The following is a 19,556-nucleotide window of genomic DNA, read 5'->3' on the forward strand; positions in this document are numbered from 1 at the left end:
TCTTCAAATTTTCTGAATATTCTATAAGGATAATTTTTTTTCTACCAAAAAAATTTTTGGACCTTTTTACCCAAAACAATTTTTTTGGTCGCAAAAAAAATAGCCCAACTCCCATAACTGACAATAATCACAACGTGCCAAAACTCATGAAATCTCATTGTTGGAATTTTGGAAATTTGGTCGAAAATGTTTGGGATTTTTTTTTTTTTTTAAAGTTTGGTCCAAATTTTTTTTTTATAAAAATCATCAAAATTTCTTGATATTCTATAAGGAAAATAATTTCATTTTTTATATATTTTTTCTACCAAATTTTTTTTTTTTTTTAATTTGGTCGAACATTTTTTGTTCGAAATTATTTTTTTATAAAAAATCATCAAAATTTTTGGGATTTGTTTTTTAATCTTCAAATTTTCTGAATATTCTATAAGGAATAAAATTTTTTTTTTATTTTTTTTTCTACCAAAAAAAATTTTGGACCTTTTTACCCAAAAAATTTTTTGTTCGGAAATTTAATCCAACCTCCATATGTGATAATAAACACAACGTGCCAAATCTCTTTGTTAGAATTATTAAAATTTGTTCGATTTTTTTTTAAATGTTCGAATATTATTTTTTATAAAAATCATCAAAATTTCTTAATACTCTATAAAGAAAAAAATATCATTTTTTATATATATTTTTTTCTATAAAAAAAAATAAAATTTGGTCGAAATTTTTTGTTTTTTATTTTTAAATTTGGTCGAAAATTATTTTTTTTTTTATAAAAAATCATCCAAATTTTTGAGACTTTTATTTAAAAAAAAATCTTCAAATTTCTGAATATTCTATAAGGAATAATTATTTTTTTTATTTTTTTCTACCAAAAAAAAATTGTGGGCCTTTTTCCCCAAAAAAAAAATTTTTGGTTGAAAATTTAATAGCCCAACCCCCATAACTGACAATAAACACAACGTGTCAAAACTCATGAAATGTCATTGTTAGAGTTATTAAAATTTGGTCGATTTTTTTTAAATTTGGTCGAAAATTATTTCTTTATAAAAATCATCAAAATATATTAATATTCTATAAGGAAAATAATTTCATTTCTTATATTTTTTTTCTACCAAAAAAAAAAAAAAATAAAAATAAAATTTGGTCGAAAAATTTTTGGTTTTTTTTTAAATTTGGTCGAATTTTTATTTTCAAATCATCAAAATTTCTTAATATTCTATGAGGAAAATAATTTCATTTTTTATATAATTTTTTTCTACCAAAAAAAATTTTAAAATTTTGTCGAATTTTTTTTTCTTTTAATTTGGCCGAAAATTATTTTTTTTATAAAAAATCATCAAAATTTCCTAATATTCTATAAGGAAAATAATTTCATTTTTTATATTTTTTTTCTACCAAATTTTTTTTTTTTTTTTTTTTTAAATTTGGTCGAAATTTTTTTTTGTTTTTTTTTTAAATTTGGTCGAAAATTACTTTTTTATAAAAATCATCAACATTTCTTAATATTCTATAAGGAAAATAATTTAATTTTGTATATATTTTTTTTCTACCAAATTTTTTTGTTCGGAAATTTAATCCAACCTCCATATGTGATAATAAACACAACGTGCCAAATCTCTTTGTTAGAATTATTAAAATTTGTTCGATTTTTTTTTAAATGTTCGAATATTATTTTTTATAAAAATCATCAAAATTTCTTAATACTCTATAAAGAAAAAAATATCATTTTTTATATATATTTTTTTCTATAAAAAAAAATAAAATTTGGTCGAAATTTTTTGTTTTTTATTTTTAAATTTGGTCGAAAATTATTTTTTTTTTATAAAAAATCATCCAAATTTTTGAGACTTTTATTTAAAAAAAAATCTTCAAATTTCTGAATATTCTATAAGGAATAATTATTTTTTTTATTTTTTTCTACCAAAAAAAATTTTGGGACCTTTTTACCCAAAAAAAAAATTTTTGGTTGGAAATTTAATAGCCCAACCCCCATAACTGACAATAAACACAACGTGTCAAAACTCATGAAATGTCATTGTTGGAATTATTAAAATTTGGTCGAAATGTTTGGGATTTTTTTTAAAAAATTTGGTCCAAAATTATTTTTTTATAAAAATCATCAAAATATATTAATATTCTATAAGGAAAATAATTTGATTTTTTATATATTTTTTCTACCAAATTTTATTTTTAAATTTGGTCGAAAATTTTTTGGCTTTTTTTTAAATTTGGTCGAAAATAATTTTTTTTATAACAATCATCAAAATTTCTTAATATTCTATAAGGAAAATAATTTCATTTTTTATACCAAAAATATTTTTTTTCTATAAGGAAAATAAAAAAATTTTTTTTTTAAATTTTATTTTTTTTGTCGAAAATTTTTTTTTTTTTAATTTGGTCGAAAATAATTTTTTTTATAACAATCATCAAAATTTCTTAATATTCTATAAGGAAAATAATTTCATTTTTTAATTTGTTTTTCTACCAAAAAAATTTTTTTGGGCCTTATCCACAAAAAATAAAATTGAAATCCCAAAAAATCCCCAAATTAAAAAATTTGGTCATTTTTTTATTTGGTCGAAAATTATGTTTTTTTTTTAAAAATCATCAAAAATTTCTTAATTCTATAAGGAAAACAATTTCTTTTTTTATATATTTTTTCTACCATTTTTTTTTTTAATATGGTCGAAAATTTTTGGGTTTTGACTTTTAAAATTGGTCGAAAATTATTTTTTTAAAAAAATCATCAAAATTTTTTAATATTCTATAAGGAAAATAATTTCATTTTTTTATATATTTTTTTCTACCAAAAAAATTGTTTTAATTTGGTCGAAAATTTTTGGTTTTGTTTTTAAATTTGGTCGAAAATTATTTTTTTTATAAAAAATCATCAAAATTTCTTAATATTCTATAAGGAAAATTTTTTTATGTTTTATATATATTTTTTTCTACCAAAAAAATTTTTTTTTTTACAAAAAAAATTTTTTTGGCTTAAAAAATCTCCAAACCCCATTTTTGGAATTCTCATTGTTTTTTAAAATTTGGTCGAATGTTTTGGGGATTTTAAAAAATAAAAATTGGTCGAAATTTTTTTTTTTTTTTTATAAAAATCATCAAAATTTCTTAATATTTTATAAGGATAATAATTACTTTTTTTTCTACCAAAAACATCTTTTAAATTTGGTCCACAATTTTTGGGTTTTTTTTTAATATATATTTTAAAATTTCGAAAATTAAAAAAATCATCAAAATTTTTTAATATTCTATAAGGAAAATAATTTCATTTTTTTATATATTTTTTTCTACCAAAAAAATTTTTGGGCCTTTTTCCCAAAAAAAAATTTTTTTGGTCGAAAATTTGAAATCCAAAAAAAATCCCCAAATTAAAAAATTTGGTCGATTTTTTTTTTAAATTTGGTCGAATTTATTTTTTTTTTAATGGTCGAATTTTTTTTTTTTTTTTAATTTGGTCGAAAATTAATTTTTTATAAAAATCATCAAAATTTCTTAATATTCTATAAGGAAACTAATTTAATTTTTAATATTCTACCAAAAAAATTTGCCCCAAAAAATTTTTTTGGTCGAAAATTTGAAATCCCAAAAAAATCCCCAAACCCAAGTGTTAATAAACACAACGTGTCAAAACTCATGAGATTTTGCCTAAGCATTATGTGTTGATGTGTCATTCCCCGCCCCCCTCTCCCAAGAGGCTTTTTCTGCACATCTCTATTGTCTCATGTCCTTGTCATTGTGTGTCTCTCTCATTCTTCTCCTTTTTTATATATTTCTATTGTATTGTTCTTCTTATCTACTTAGTTTTAATTGTCTATTTGCTTACGTGCTTGCTAACTTGTCACATTGTGTCAGACACTTGGCTGTGGGGTATTTTTTTTTTTTTTTTTTTTGTGAGCAACATGTGAGTGTGTGTGGGTGTTTGTGTGCATATGGGTATTTGTGTGGGTTTCCACAATCATAGCCACACAAAGGATATACATATGTGTGTGTGGGCAAATTAAAAATCCTGCAATATTTCTCGCTGACATTTAGCAAAAACCCTTATAAATAGTGGCGGATAATTTTTTATTTATTTACAATTTTTGGTCGGATTTTTTTAAGGTAGGAAGGGTGGTTGATGCTTTGAAGAAGGGTTCATTCACATTGAGATTTACCTGAGGTGGTTCATATTTTGTGGATTGTGGAAAATTATTGTTTTTTTTTTTTTTGTTTTTGCTCCCCTCATTTTTATTGCCATCCTGTCCTTATCCTTTGAAGAGAAAAACAAAAAACAACAACAACAAACATTATCGCATTATTTCCATTTATATTTTTCAACAATTATCGCTTCCACATTTATTGACCGATAATATGTTGGCATTTTGGCCTTCCTTCCATCCAGTGAGCTGAACTGTTCGACCAGCATTCCTTTGAGCATCCTGTGAGCGCTTAAAGGCTTTCGCCGCCAGCTTTAAGCTGCTTTTGTTTTCATCCCAGCAAGTGGTCAATTGTTTCAATAAACAACAAATAGTCACGTTGTTGGCATTTTAATGTTTCCTGGCTGGTCGGATGACTGGCTCGATGGCTGCCTGCCTTTGACAAGTGACGAAGTTGAGCCGTTAGTGGCTGCTGCTGTAGGTGGCACAACACAGCTGATTATGTCGAATTTTATTTCACGCTCAACGTGAATTCCGAACATTCTGTAGGCTATAAGAAGTAATTCAGGAAGCCTTATTTTTAAAATAACAACTGTGCGATTATTGGCAGCAATAATGAAACGATGAGGAGGCGGATTAAATGTGACATTTACAGGTACAGGAAAATAAGTATGCAAATGAAATGAAAAGTGCTGCCTACTTTCAGGGGCAATTAACATTAAAAAAACAACAACAAATATGAAAATTATTATTAAAAGAAAATTAAAATTATTAAATCGGCCCATAATCCACCTATGTTCTACTACCCACACAAAAAAAAATAAAAAATAAATTAAACCAGTAAGGAAAGTAGTAAAATCGGAGGGGGCCGACTATATGATACCCTTCATCACCTTGGGTATATTCAACAGATGAATCCAAATTTCGTGAATATCGAAGGATATATAGGGACGTTGGTGCCCCATTTACCTTAAATCGGACGAAAATATATATGGGAGCTATATCTAAATCTGAACCGATTTTCTCAAAACTTGAGACACGTCATTATAGACCCAATTCAGTACGCTATGCCGAAATTCGTGCAAATCGAAGGATATATAGGGACTTTGGTGGACCATTTACTCGAAATCGCACGAAAATATATATGGGAGCTATATATAAATCTGAACCGATTTCTACGAAATTTAACACAAATCGTTCTAGACTCAATTCAGTACGCTGTGCCAAATTTCGTGCAAATCGAATGATTTTCAGGGACTTTGGTGCACTATTTACATTAAATCGGACGTAAATATATCTGGGAGCTATATCTAAATCTGAAGCGATTTTCAGGAAACTTAACACACATCATTCTAGACCCAATTCATTACGCTGTGCCAAATTTCGTGCACATCGAAGGATATATAGGGAATTTGGCGTACCATTTACCTTAAATCGAACGAAAATATATATACGGGAGCTATATCCAAATCTGAAGCGATTTTCAGAAAACTTAGCACACATCATTCTAGACCTTATTCATTACGCTGTGCCAAATTTCGTGCAGATCGAAGGATATATAGGGACTTTGGTGCCCCATATACCTTAAATCGGTCGAAAATATATGGGAGCTATATATAAATCTGACCCGATTGACTTGAGACTGACTTGAGACTCGTCATTCTAGACCTAATTCAGTACTCTATGCCAAATTTCGTGCAAATCGAAGGATATATAGGGACTTTGGTGCCCTGTTTACCTTAAATCGGACGAAAATATATATGGCAGCTATATCCAAATCTGGACCGATTTTCAGGAAACTTAGCACACATCATTCTATACCTTATTCATTACGCTGTGCCAAATTTCGTGCAAATCGATGGATATATAGGGACTTTGGTGCACCATTTACATAAAATCGGATGAGAATATATATATGGGAGCTATATCTAAATCTGAAGCGATTTTCACGAAACTCAGCACACATCATTCTAGACCTAATTCATTACGTTTTGCCAAATTTCGTGCAAATCGAAGGATATACAGGGACTTTGGTGGACCATTTACATTAAATCGGAGGAAAATATATATGGGAGCTATATCCAAATCTGGACCGATTTTCACGAAACTTAGCAAGCATCATTCTACAGCTAATTCATTACGCTATGCCAAATTTCGTGCAAATCGAAAGATATATAGGGACTTTGGTGCACCATTTATATAAAATCGGACAAAACTATATATGGGAGCTATATCTAAATCTGAACCGATTTTCACGAAACTTAGTACACATCATTCTCGACCCAGTTCAGTACGCTGTGCCAAATTTCGTGCAAATCGCAAGATATATAGGGATTTAGGTGGACCATTTACCTTAAATCGGACGAAAATATATATGGGAGCTATATCTAAATCTAAACCGATTTTCAGGAAACTTAACACACATCATTCTAGTCTCAATTGAGTGCACTATGCAAAATTTCGTGCACATCGAAAGATATATAGGGACTTTGGTGGACCATTTACCTTAAATCGGACGAAACTATATATGGGAGCTATATCTAAATCTGAACCGATTTTCACGAAATTTCGCACACATAATTCTGGACCAAATTCAGTACTCTATGCCAAATTTCGTGTACATCGAAAGATATAGAGGGACTTTGGGAGCTGTATCGAAATCTGAACAGAATTTCAATAGGTTTCGTCTTTGGTCCAAATAAGTGACTTATGCCAAATTTCATCCAAATCGGATCATATATGCGACCTGTACATTGTTCACAAAAATACATGGACGGACGGACAGACGGGCGGACAGACGGGTGGACAGACGGGCGGACAGACGGGCGGACAGATGGACATGCATAAATCGGCTCAGAAAGTGATTCTATGCATATTCTCAAAAGGAACCATGTGCCCTTCTCGTTTCCTATTGCCTGTTACAAACATATGCACAAAGACATAATACCCTGTACCGCAGTGTGGTGAAGGGTATAAAAACGTTGCCTACTTTTAGGAGCCTTAACTAAAAAAATCCATTTTCTCTCATCATGGCTACCTTAGCAGCACAGTTGCGAAAAAACTTTAACATTTAAACAAAATATGGTTACCCTCAAAAAACCAGAGGTAAACAATTTTTTCTGACTTCCCCTATGGTCCCGCCAGCCCTTAACTAAGGCTTAAAACCAAAACTTACTTTAAGTTAAACAAAAGGATTTTTTGTTAGGAGAAAGGCAATGAAGCGAAATGCAACCAACCAAACAACCAACTAGCCAGTCAGCCAACCACAGCCTTTTAGGCTTATGCCGAAACACCAACAAAAACTACAATACCAAATGCACAAGAGCAAATAAGTTCTCCCACCAAAAAAAAATCAAAGTTCCCTAGAAGTAATAAAAAGTTGGAAAAAAAATAACAGCAAACATTTTGAGGCTGGTCAAGGGAAAACAAAATACATTTTTAAATTCGATAGGCCCCCAAAAGTATGCTTTAAGTTTGAAATTTGAGGGTTTTTCATAAAAATATATATATATCATAAGGGAAGTGAAGGTTCAGGGAGTCGTTGAAGCCTCCAGGAGTTTTTATAGAAAAATTGAACTACATAAAAAATTGAACTACTCGGAAGTCTCAATAAGTCTTTATGAAGGAGGCTGCGGACTCTATGAGCCCTTAAAAATGCTACAAAAATACCGGAAATGCATTGTTGGTGAGCTGAAGAAGTCTCAGACAGATTTTATAGCCCCATCTAAAGTTTCTATGAGCTTTTATAGGCAATTGGAAGTCTAAACGGAACTGACGGGGCATTTATAGACAAGCTGAACGGCATCAAGTATCGATTATAAGGAAGCTGAAGTTCCAGCAAATCGTTGAGGACTGTAAGTCAATGCTTAGGAAGTCTTAATTGGTAATCGGAAGTCTCAACTATTCTGCATGGGAGTGTTGTGGACTCAATACATGCATTGTAGTTGAGCTGAGGATGGTTCGGAAGTTTCAAGGGGTCTTTTTAGGCCATCAGAAATCTCAATGAGTCTTTATACAGGATCTGAACGGCATCAGGTATCGATTATAAGGTAGCTGAAGGTTCAAGGAGTCCTTATGGGGCAACTGAGGACTCAATGAGCCCCCATAGATTTAACAAAAGGCTAAGGAATGCATTGTAGGCGGGCTGATGTTGGTTTATAGGCCAGCAGAACTTCCAATGAGTCTTTATAGGTAATCGAAAGTCTCAGCGAAAGGAAGCTGAATGTTCAGCAGGTTGTCGAAGCCTATATCTAAATAGTTAGGAAGGCTTCATAGCTAAACGAAAATCTCAGCGTGCCTTTTTGGGGTAGTTGAGGATTCAATGAGCCCTTATAGATGTAACAAAACGCTCAGGATTGTTGAAGAAGCAGATTTTATAGGCAAGCCGAACTTTTAACCAGTCTTTATAGGCAATCGAAAGTTACGACAAGTCCTTAGGGAGGAGCTGAAGGTTCAGGAAGCCACTGTAGCCTATACGAAGTTTGTTTGCAAACGAACTGAAGTCTCAAAGGGTATTTATACGCTATCGGATATCTCAAGGAGTCTTTATGGAGGCTCTGAGTACTCGGTGAGCCTTATAGTATAATTCAATAAAGTTTTTGTGGGCGAGCTGAAGAAGTCTCACACATGTTTTATAGACGAGTCGAATTCTTAGGAACTCTTTATACGTAATCGAAAGACTCATCGAAACTTTATAGTGGAGCTGAAGGTTGCTGGACCTAGGATTCAACGGTCCAGCAACCTTCAGCTCCGCTATAAAGTTTCGATGAGTCTACCGATTATTCTTAATTCTTCGAAATGGTTAATAAAAGAACAGAAGTCTCAAGGAGTCTATATAAGACTCAGCAAAATTTGAAGTAGGGCCCGACAGATTTTATAGGCGAACTGAAATTTAACCTAAAGGAATTGGAAGTCTCAACGAGCGTTTGTGGGGTGAGCTGATGGCTCAATGAATATTTGGAGATGCAGTAAAAGATTTACGATTGTATTGTAGGTGAGCTGAAGTTGGTTTTTTTTTGGAAGTACCAAAAATAGGTGTGACCTGTTTTCGAACTATATTTTTAAATATTTCAGGGTATAACAATTCATCCAAATAAAGACCTGTGGTCTCCAAGCTACAAATCCAAATTTTATTTAATACCGTGGTCTCTAGAGAGACGAATCGGTACTTTTAAAGTTCTGTGGTTTATAGTCCTAAGGCGAGGATGCTTTAGAAATGTTTTCTAGAGTCTATCCTATGGCCTGCCTTAGGCGTGGATTTTTTAAAAATATTTTTCATGGCCTACTTAAAGGCGTGGATTTTAAAAATATGCTTTTCATGGCCTACTTATAGGCGTGGATTTTTTAAAAATATATTTTTCATGGCCTACTTATAGGCGTGGATTTTTTAAAAATATATTTTTCATGGCCTACTTATAGGCGTGGATTTTTTAAAAATATATTTTTCATGTCCTACTTATAGGCGTGGATTTAAAAAATATATTTTTCATGGCCTACTTATAGGCGTGGATTTTTAAAAAATATATTTTTCATGGCCTACTTATAGGCGTGGATTTTTTAAAAATATATTTTTCATGGCCTACTTATAGGCGTCTAAACTTAGCACACATCATAAATCGATTTAAAAAAATATATTTTTCATGGCCTACTTATAGGCGTGGATTTTTAAAAAAATATATTTTTCATGGCCTACTTATAGGCGTGGACTTTTTAAAAATATATTTTTCATGGCCTACTTATAGGCCTTGATTTTAAAAATATATTTTTCATGGCCTACTTATAGGCCTTGATATTAAAAATATATTTTTTATGGCCTACTTAGAGGCATTGATTTTAAAAATATATTTTTCATGGCCTACTTATAGGCGTGGATTTTTTAAACATATATATATTTTTCATGGCCTACCTATAGGCGTGGATTTTTAAAGAAATATATTTTTCATGGCCTACTTATAGGCGTGGATTTTTAAAAAATATATTTTTCATGGCCTACTTATAGGCGTGGATTAAAAAAAATATATTTTTCATGGCCTACTTATAGGCGTGGATTTTTCAAAAATAATTTTCATGGCCTACTTATAGGCGTGGATTTATTAAAAATAATTTTCATGGCCTACTTATAGGCGTGGATTTTTAAAAAAATATATTTTTCATGGCCTACTTATAGGCGTGGATTTTAAACAATATATATTTTTCCTTTGCCTATCCTTAAGCGTAGATTTTTTTGTGTTCGTCCTTTATTTTGTCCTCCTTAATCATTCTCTACCTGCCAATTACAATTGTAGATGACATGACAGAACAATAAATAAATTAATGTACTTATCTCCTCCCTCTCCCACCCTCCTTCCTATCATCAATAATACCCATCAAGAACTGAAAGATTTCTTACAACAACAACAAAAAAATCGGCCTATTAACATATCTCTGCCCTATCATGGCTATCACATGAAATTCCATTTCAGTGACATAGCTTCTGTTCAGATTCCGTTCTGGTTGGGGGCGATGTTGGGTAGAGGGAGGAGGGTAACTTTCGATTTTGTTTTAATTTCATTGAGTTAGGTGCTGGGCAAACAAACAACTTTCCAAGTGTCGATTGTGTGGGGAAACACACATTTCATTGAAACAAAAAAAAAAACCTTGCAGCCAAACAACAATAACAACGACGACGAATAAATAACCACAACAACAACATTTTGGTAGATATGATGGGAAACGGAAGTTGTGTGAGAGTGAGTGAGTCAGTGTGCGTGTGTGATATAGTTTCGATTTGTGAATAGGTTTGCTTGCAGGTAAAGCAAATAAAAAAGCAAGAGCAAGTTTTCAAATCTGAACACATTCAATGAAGTGAAAATTGAACGAGTGATGAACACTGAATTCAGGATGATGCCATGTGAAACTAAAAAAAGTTATGTTTTGGAAATAGTTGTTGGGAAATTGAGGTAGGTCGATTCCCTCAACAGAAATGCCATGCAAAAATTGTACTTACTTAGCTGGCTTGTTACAGAACGCTTGTTCCATAAGCCGAGCTTAAAACGGAGTTCCAAGTGCGTCGGTCTTGTGCGCATCTTCTCCAATTTGAAAGACCACTTTCCAAGAAGTTGTTTTCTATTTGGTCTTTCCATCTGATTCGCGACCTTTCCCTTCTACGGGAACCATCAGTAGGCTCGCCTTTTGAGCTGGGCCATTCTCATTCATTCGCACAACATGGCCTGGTCATCGTAATCACTGCAACTCAATACGACTGACTATGTCGATGTCCGCGTATAAATTGTAAAGCTCGTGGTTCATTCGACGCCGATATTCACCGTCGACGCAGTCCAGTAGATCTTTTGGAGAATTTTTCTTTCAAACACCCCAAGAATTGCTCATCTGCTTTCGCACATGCTTCAGATCCATATAACAGCACGGGTAGCATCAGCGTCTTGTAAAGTGTGAGTTTGGTCTGGCGGGAGTGGCCTTCTAAACTGCTAACTCAGACTATAGTAACATCTGTTGGCCATCACAATCCTTCTCCGAATTTCAAAACTAATGTCATTCGTTTTATTTATGGCCGAACCAAGGTATATAAAATCTTTGATCGGAGAATTTTTCTCTCAAACACTCCAAGAGCTGCCTGATCTGCTTATATAAAATCTTTGATCGGAGAATTTTTTTTCAATCACGACAAGAGCTGCGCGTTGATACCATCAGCTTGATCTTCTCGCCGTTTACTGTCAGACCCACTTTGGCAGACTCCTTCTCTCCTTTGGCAGACTCTTTCTGACGGGAGGTGGCATTGCTTCTAAACTGCTTACTTACACCATATTGGCATCTGTTGGCCATCACTACCCTTCTCCGGATTTCAAAACTGATGTCATTCGTTTGATTTATGGCGGTACCAAGGTAAATAAAATCTTTAACTACCTCGAAGCTGCAGTTCTCAAGTTCCACAGATGGTTCGAGTCTACTGGACGTCTTGCGCGTTGATACCATCAGCTTGGCCTTCTCGCCGTTTACTGCCAGACCCACTTTGGCAGACTCCTTCTCTCCTTTGGCAGACTCCTTCTCTCCTTTGGCAGACTCCTTCTCAATTTGTCCAAAAGGTGGCTGTTACCGCTCGCAATGTTCGACCCATTATATCGATGTCATCGGCGTAGGCAAGTACGCCAGAGTGTCATTTCTGTTCACTTTTGCCTCCCGTATGACCTTTTCCAGCAGGATGTTAAAAAAGTCACACGACAAACGGTCACCTTATCTGAATCCTCCTCGTTCGGTATTAAAAGGGCTCAGATAGGCCCTTTCCAACTACAACTGCTGACCTTGTGTCACTTAAAGTTATCCTTCATAGTCGTATTAATTTTGCAGGAATGCCGAACATAGACATGGCTTTAAACACCTCGGAACGGATAGGGCTATCGAATGCGGCTCTATAGTCGATGAATAGCTGATATGTCTCGATGTGTTTTTCGTGGGTCTTTTTTTTAGGATTTGGCGCAGAGTGAAAATCTGGTCCAGGGTGGATTTGCCAGGTCTGAAGCCGCATTTGTATGGTCAAATAATGTCATTAACCATTGGCTTCAGTCTTTCACACAGCACACTGGATAGCACTTTATATGCGATGCGAAGGAGACTTATTCCTCTATAGTTGGCACACATCGTCTTGTCTCCTATTTTGTGCACGGGACACAGGATGCTGAGGTTCCAATCATTTGGCATGCATGCCTCTAGCCAAATTGTACTAATCAGCTGGTGCATGCTCCTGACCAGAATCTAACCGCCAGTTTTGAATAGTTCGGCTGGTAACACATCATTATTATTAATTGCTATTCTGACTTCAGCTTGGCTAGGTGGTATACATTCTATCTTGTCTCCTTTTTTTGTGCACGGGACACAGGATGCTGAGGTTCCATGACAGCATGCCAGCATCTGATCACCAGTCTTGAGTTCGGCTGGTAACCCATCAGCTACTTCTGCTTTATTGTTCTTGAGCCGATTGCTAATTGCTATTCTGACCTCATCTTGGCTAGGTGGTATACATTCTATACCGTCATCTATTCTAGGCTCTGGGGTATCCTCTTCACCGCCACTATTTGATACCAGCAGCTTTTCAAAATGGTCAACACGCTGTCTGTATCTGTCACCAGGTTTCCTTCTTCATCTCTACAGGAGGATGTGCCGGCACCAAAACCTTCAGTTTGGTGTTTTATTCGTTGGTAAAATTTCCGAACTTTATTCTGACTCCTGTACATCTCGATTTGCTCACGCTCACGTTTTTCTTGTTCTTTCAATGAAGCTGCATCGACGAGGTGGGTGGAGGAGGTGGTTCGGTGATTTGTACCAGAAATTATTCAACAGTTTATTTAACCGCAATGGATGGCTTCCACCAACACAAACACTCACATCGACATAATCATATTATGTGACACATGAATATACAGATGTTTTCAATACCCATTCTCTCTGTTGAAATGGAGAATCCTTTGTGCACATCGAAGTTTTCATTTCTTTTCAGACAAATGTAGAATCACTAGAAATGAAAAAAAAAAAAAAAAAAACAAAAAAAACAAACATGAAATCCCAGAAATAGTTTACATAAATTTTCAAAATCAATAACAAAACTGTTTCAAAGGGGGAGCGGAGCGCCGGAGATTGGACATGTGACCAAGAAGTTATGCTTGCTGAATAACTTACGTATGTATGTGTTGAGGGGTTTTGTGGTGGTGGGGTGCTGTGGTGACATATTTACATTTTGTTGATTTGTGTTTATATAATAAATTCTGCAAATTTTTTCTTCTCTTTATCATGAATTTTGATTGAAATGCATAGAAGTTACTACTGTATAGTGTGCATCCAACGACCTTCTGTTGATGTGAAAGGTAATGTCAGGGTAGAAATTATTTTTATACAAGTAAAAAACCAGTAAGGAAAGTAGTAAAGTCGGACGGGGCCAACTATATGATACCCTTCACCACTTTGGGTATATTTTACATATGTCTCCTACCGGTTTACCTGAACTCCAACGAACATACAAATGGGAGCAATACCTAAATCGGAACCGATTTAAGCAAAATTATATGTCAATCGTACAAAAATTGGGTCTTTAGTCTTTGGGTCTTTAGCAGACATCATTCTAGACTCACTTCAGTACGCTATGCCAAATTTCATAGAAATCGAAGGATATAAAGAGACTTTGGTGCGCTATTTACCTAAAATCGGACGAAACTATATATGGGAGCTATATCTAAATCTCAACCGATTTCCACGAAACTTAGCACACGTCATTCTAGGCATAATTCAGTACGCTATGTCAAATTTCGGGCAAATCGAAAGATATATAGGGACTTTGGAACACAATTTACCTTAAATCGGACGAAAATATATATAGGAGCTATATCTAAATCTGAAAAGATTTTCACGAAACTTTCACGTACGTCATTCTAGGCCTAATTCAGTACGCTATGCCAAATTTCGTGCAAATCGAAAAATATATAGGGACCTTGGTGCACCATTTACATAAAATCGGACGAAAATATATATAGGAGCTATATTTAAATCTCAACCGATTTCCACGAAACTCAGCACACATCATTCCAGACTTAATTCAATACGCTGTGAAAAATTTCGTGCAAATCGAAAGATTTTTAGGGGCTTTGGTTCGAACAAAAATATATATGGGAGCTATATCTAAATCCGAACAAATTTTCACGAAACTCGGCACCCATAATTCTAGACATAATTGAGTACGCTATGTCAAATTTCCTGCAAATCGAAAGATATATAGGGACTTTGGTACACCATTTACCTTAAATCGAACGAAATTATATATGGGAGCTATATCTAAATCTCAACCGACAATTTCAATAGAGTTCGTCCTTGGGCCAAAAAAATGTGCTGAGCCAAATTTCATCCAAATCGGATGATAAATGCGATCTGTACTTTGTTTACAATTTAACATCAAAAGACGGACGTATGGACGGACGGACATGCATAAATCGACTCAGAAAGTGATTCTATGCTCTTCAGAAAGTGATTCTATGCTCTCAAAAGGAAACATATGCACAAAGACATAATAACCTGTACCACAGTGTGATGAAGGGTATAAAAATCACGAATATTTTAGGACCATAAAAATATTTTGAAACCAGTGAGCGGAGCAGTATAGTCCGACCGGGCCGACCATACAATACCCTACACAACTACCATAGAACTCCAGCTTTCTGTAGATTTTTATTCCCAGCCTCTATAATATTTCGTGATAGTTGCACCCTCTTGCCCGATTAGAGGTCAACAGCACCACTTCCTTACACTGACATATTTTCCGAATATTACTAAGGTTCAGTACAACCCTTCTAATTACTTGTTCATATTCCCTTCACAGTGTGGGTTGTTTTGAGATGTTCGGCTTTAAATTGTGGTCTATAGATCGACTCGAAAAAACACACAAAAAATTAAGTTTCGGTCCACTTCATCCAAAAATTATTATCTGATCGTCACCGAATATTATAGGCGTTGTCCTTAACATTACCTGGATCTTCATGGAACATTTCAAAACGATCACCTCTATATTTCCGCCCTGCCGTGTAGTAATGGTTTATTAAATAATATATGAATACGTAAGCACCTGTAAATAATTAAGTGTAACTCCCACATCCGAGAACATACGACGATATAATTGGTATTAATTTAAAGGTCAACCATTCCTCTTGGATATACTATCAACTTATCGGCTCTATGGCCTTCAGGAGTAAATATATACGCCATAGAATACAAATTTTCATCATTTTTCACACAAAAGTCAGGGACAATTTGGCGCGCTAAATATTGACCGATCTTTTTCAAAACAGGCATGCTTATTCTTTGGCCCAATTCCCTTCTCCATGCAAAAATTCGGGGTGTTTGGGGTCATAATTGCGGCCTCTGGAACCACAAAAATAAGGTTTTTGGTCCATTTCATCCCCTAAATGTTAACCGATCTTTTCCAATAGGGGTCTTCATTGGCCAGAACCCATCCTAAATGCAAAATTTCGTGAATATTGGTCCATAACTGTGTATCGTGTTTACAAATTATAATGGACGGACGGACGAACGGACGAACACACATTTCTAGATCGACTCAACTAGTCGAGATATGACGATCGGTATACTTAAAGGTGGGTCTATGACCAATATTTCGCGACGTTACAAACTCTTGGGGCTGCACAAAGCTACAATACCCTGACAACATAGTTGTGTAGGGTTTAATTATTAAAAAAAAAATAATTTTTCCCCAAACAATTTTGTATGTGCCAAATATTACTTTGCATGCCTATGCAACGATTCAGTTCATCAACTAATACTATTTTATGCAGATTCTTATAATAAAATCAATTTTTAAATTCGTACCCCTATGCGTATGATTATTAATAATTACTGGGTAGATGTATAAAAATCCAAATAACTAGAGAACTATTGGGCCGATTTTCGAAAGAAATACACTTTATGAAAGCTAAGAGATTAGGCTAATAACAGCACCACCTCCAATATTAGCACCACCACCTCCCTATAATTCGGGGCTACCATTACCAAAAAAATAGTTAAAAAAAATTATTTTTCCCCAAACGATTTTCTCCCAACTCAATTCCATTATTTTGAATATTTTTTTATGTGCCAAATATTACTATGCATGCCTATGCAACGATTCAGTTCATCAAGTACTAATATTTTATGCAAATTCTTATAATAAAATCAATTTTTAAATTTCGTACCCCTATGCGTATGATTATTAATAATTACTGGGTAGTTGTACAAAAATCCAAATAACTAGAGAACTATTCGGCCAATTTTCGAAGGAAATACAGTTTTGGAAAGCTAAGAGATTACGCTATCTTATTCATGAATAAAATAAAATACCATCTGGATCGAATGTGTAAAAAAATTACAAAGAAGTTGAGATTGTAAATAAAGGCAATATAAAAAAATTTGTTTCAACCTTAAAAAAAATTGCCAGTCCATTAATGAGTTTATCTGTTGTGTAAAAATATTATTCTCAACTTGTGTGATTTATTTTTTCATAATAAAAAAATTATAACGGAGAGAAAAAATGGCATCCTAAGTTCCCCAGATTGCATCATTTTGAAAATTATTGCCATTAATTGATTTTTGTTTTTCAATTTAAATTAATTGAATTTAACTATTCAATCATGCGAATAACAGCACCACCTCCAATATTAGTTTTATTTCCCCAGGAGGACATCTATAGTTTTTTATTCATACTATTGTTTGGCGTTCTTTTTTTCTTTCTTTCCTTTCTAGCTGTGTTTGAGTTTCCTCGTTGCTTTCGCCTTTTTTATTCTCTCTCCCTGCCTAACCTTATGAAAACAATGAACTTGAAATTAGCACATATTGTTTGTGTGCCAGCATTCATTATTTATTATCAGTCAAGGTTATACGGAACATTGGCTGCTGGGTGGCAGCGCTGCAAGAGCACAGATGAGAAAAGTGCGCCAAACAATGATGCGGGCTTTGCAGGAAAAAAACAGCAAAGGTACAGCCAAGAAATAGAATAGAACCATTACAGCCAGTATTATATATGAAGGATTATGATTACTTGTTATCCTTATGGCATATGTCAGAGACACACACACACGTGTGTGTGGGTTACATGTGTATGTGTGCGTGTGTCTTGAGACTGCAGCAACTTGTGCAACAATCTGTGAACATGATCTAACTAATAGAGTATAGTTCTTGGTTTTGGTTTTGTGTTGGCAGAAAAGGCGCCATAAGTGTGTCCGGACTTAGGGTTAGAAGGTAATGAGTTTTAAATTTAATTGCTGATGCAAAAAAAAAAAATCCGAAATCTATTCGAAAATGGGGGAGAAATAATGATTTTACTCGGTAGGCCATTGGGGCGTATGATTGGCGGCACAACGTATACGCCACAGAGTACCAAAGAATTTATTTGCTTAATTTCCATAACTGTTTTTCCTTAAATTAAAATATTTTTAGGATTATTTGAGTTCGTAGAGTTTGGTTACAAAATCCTCAATAATGAGAAAATTATTTCTACAATTGTAATTGTGAAACATAATAAATAATAATCCTCACAGGGCTGAGAATTTTTAATTCGAATGCCAATAATCATTTGTAAGCCTCACAACGAAAGCCGATTTGTGGCATTACGAACACAAACAGAAACTGTATACAATATTTAATTATTGATTACATAAACTAGTTACAAAATATTTATTCTAATCAGTAAGGGGATAATATTTCCAGCTATTTCCACTCCCACACAGAGACCATTGTAAACCCATAGAGATTTGAGCTAAGGGTTCTCATGCTCATTTAATTAATCCCATTTACAGATTGACTTGATTATGACAATTGTGTTATCGATTACACCACCCACCACCAGCACCACTATCAACGACATAAGGTTGCCGCTGGTGCTGACCTTGAAATAGCATGACATTGACCATGGCAGATTTTCCTTGTAATCTCATTTGGTAGCCAAAGTCGAACATCGAAACTATAAACAACTGTATCCAGGAGCTCTGTTGGCCATCTGGCCATCTGCCAATTTGCCAAATGATATTTAATGTGATGTGACCAAAATAGTAAAATCAAATAATATCTCTACAATTGTGATTGACCAGTGTCATGTGAATGTGAGCAACAGTAGCAGCAGCAGAAGTCGATAAAGTAGATTGGAAACAAAATCAAACTAAAAATAATCTCCTTAATATGTGGTGCACGATAAAAGAAAGGGAATGAAATATTTGAACTCTGATGCGTATTAGTAATAATAATTTAATGGTATTGGTAGGCGTATACTTAATATGATGGCGAACAAATAATATTAATCATACGTTGAGAATAAGATTTTCAAAGAATGAAATTTAGACCTATATCATTCAAGGACTTAAAAGAGGCGTGGATTTCTTAAAAATCTTTTACAGGGTACTAAAATAGGAGTTGTTTTTTTTTAATTTTCGAGAGCTGAAATAGGTGTGGATTTTACAAAAAATCATTTTGAGGGAACCAAAATAGGAGTTGTTTTTTTTTTAATTTTCGAGAGCTGAAATAGGCACGGATTTTTAAAAAATATTTTTTAACGTCCTAAAATAAGCTTGGATTTAAAAAAAAATCATTTTGAGGGAACCAAAAAAAGGGGTTTTTTTTAACTTTCGAGAACTGAAATAGGCATGGATTTTTAAAAAATATTTTTTAACGTCCTAAAATAGGCATGGATTTTTAAAAAATATTTCTTCAAGGTCCTAACACAGGCATAGAGTTTTTAAAAAATTTTTATAACGCATACTTAATCTTTGAATTTTAAAAATGTTTTATAACAACTATCCTTAGACGTGGATTATTTAAAAATATTTTTGACTGGCTATTCTTCGGAAATTAAAGGAAATAATTTTTAAATTATCTAACATGAGAGGCTAAGGATAC

This window comes from Musca vetustissima, unplaced genomic scaffold (assembly GCF_032173495.1).
Source record: "Musca vetustissima isolate MV318-11 ecotype Yass unplaced genomic scaffold, APGP_CSIRO_Mvet_v1 utg3767, whole genome shotgun sequence".
Taxonomy (NCBI): domain Eukaryota; kingdom Metazoa; phylum Arthropoda; class Insecta; order Diptera; family Muscidae; genus Musca; species Musca vetustissima.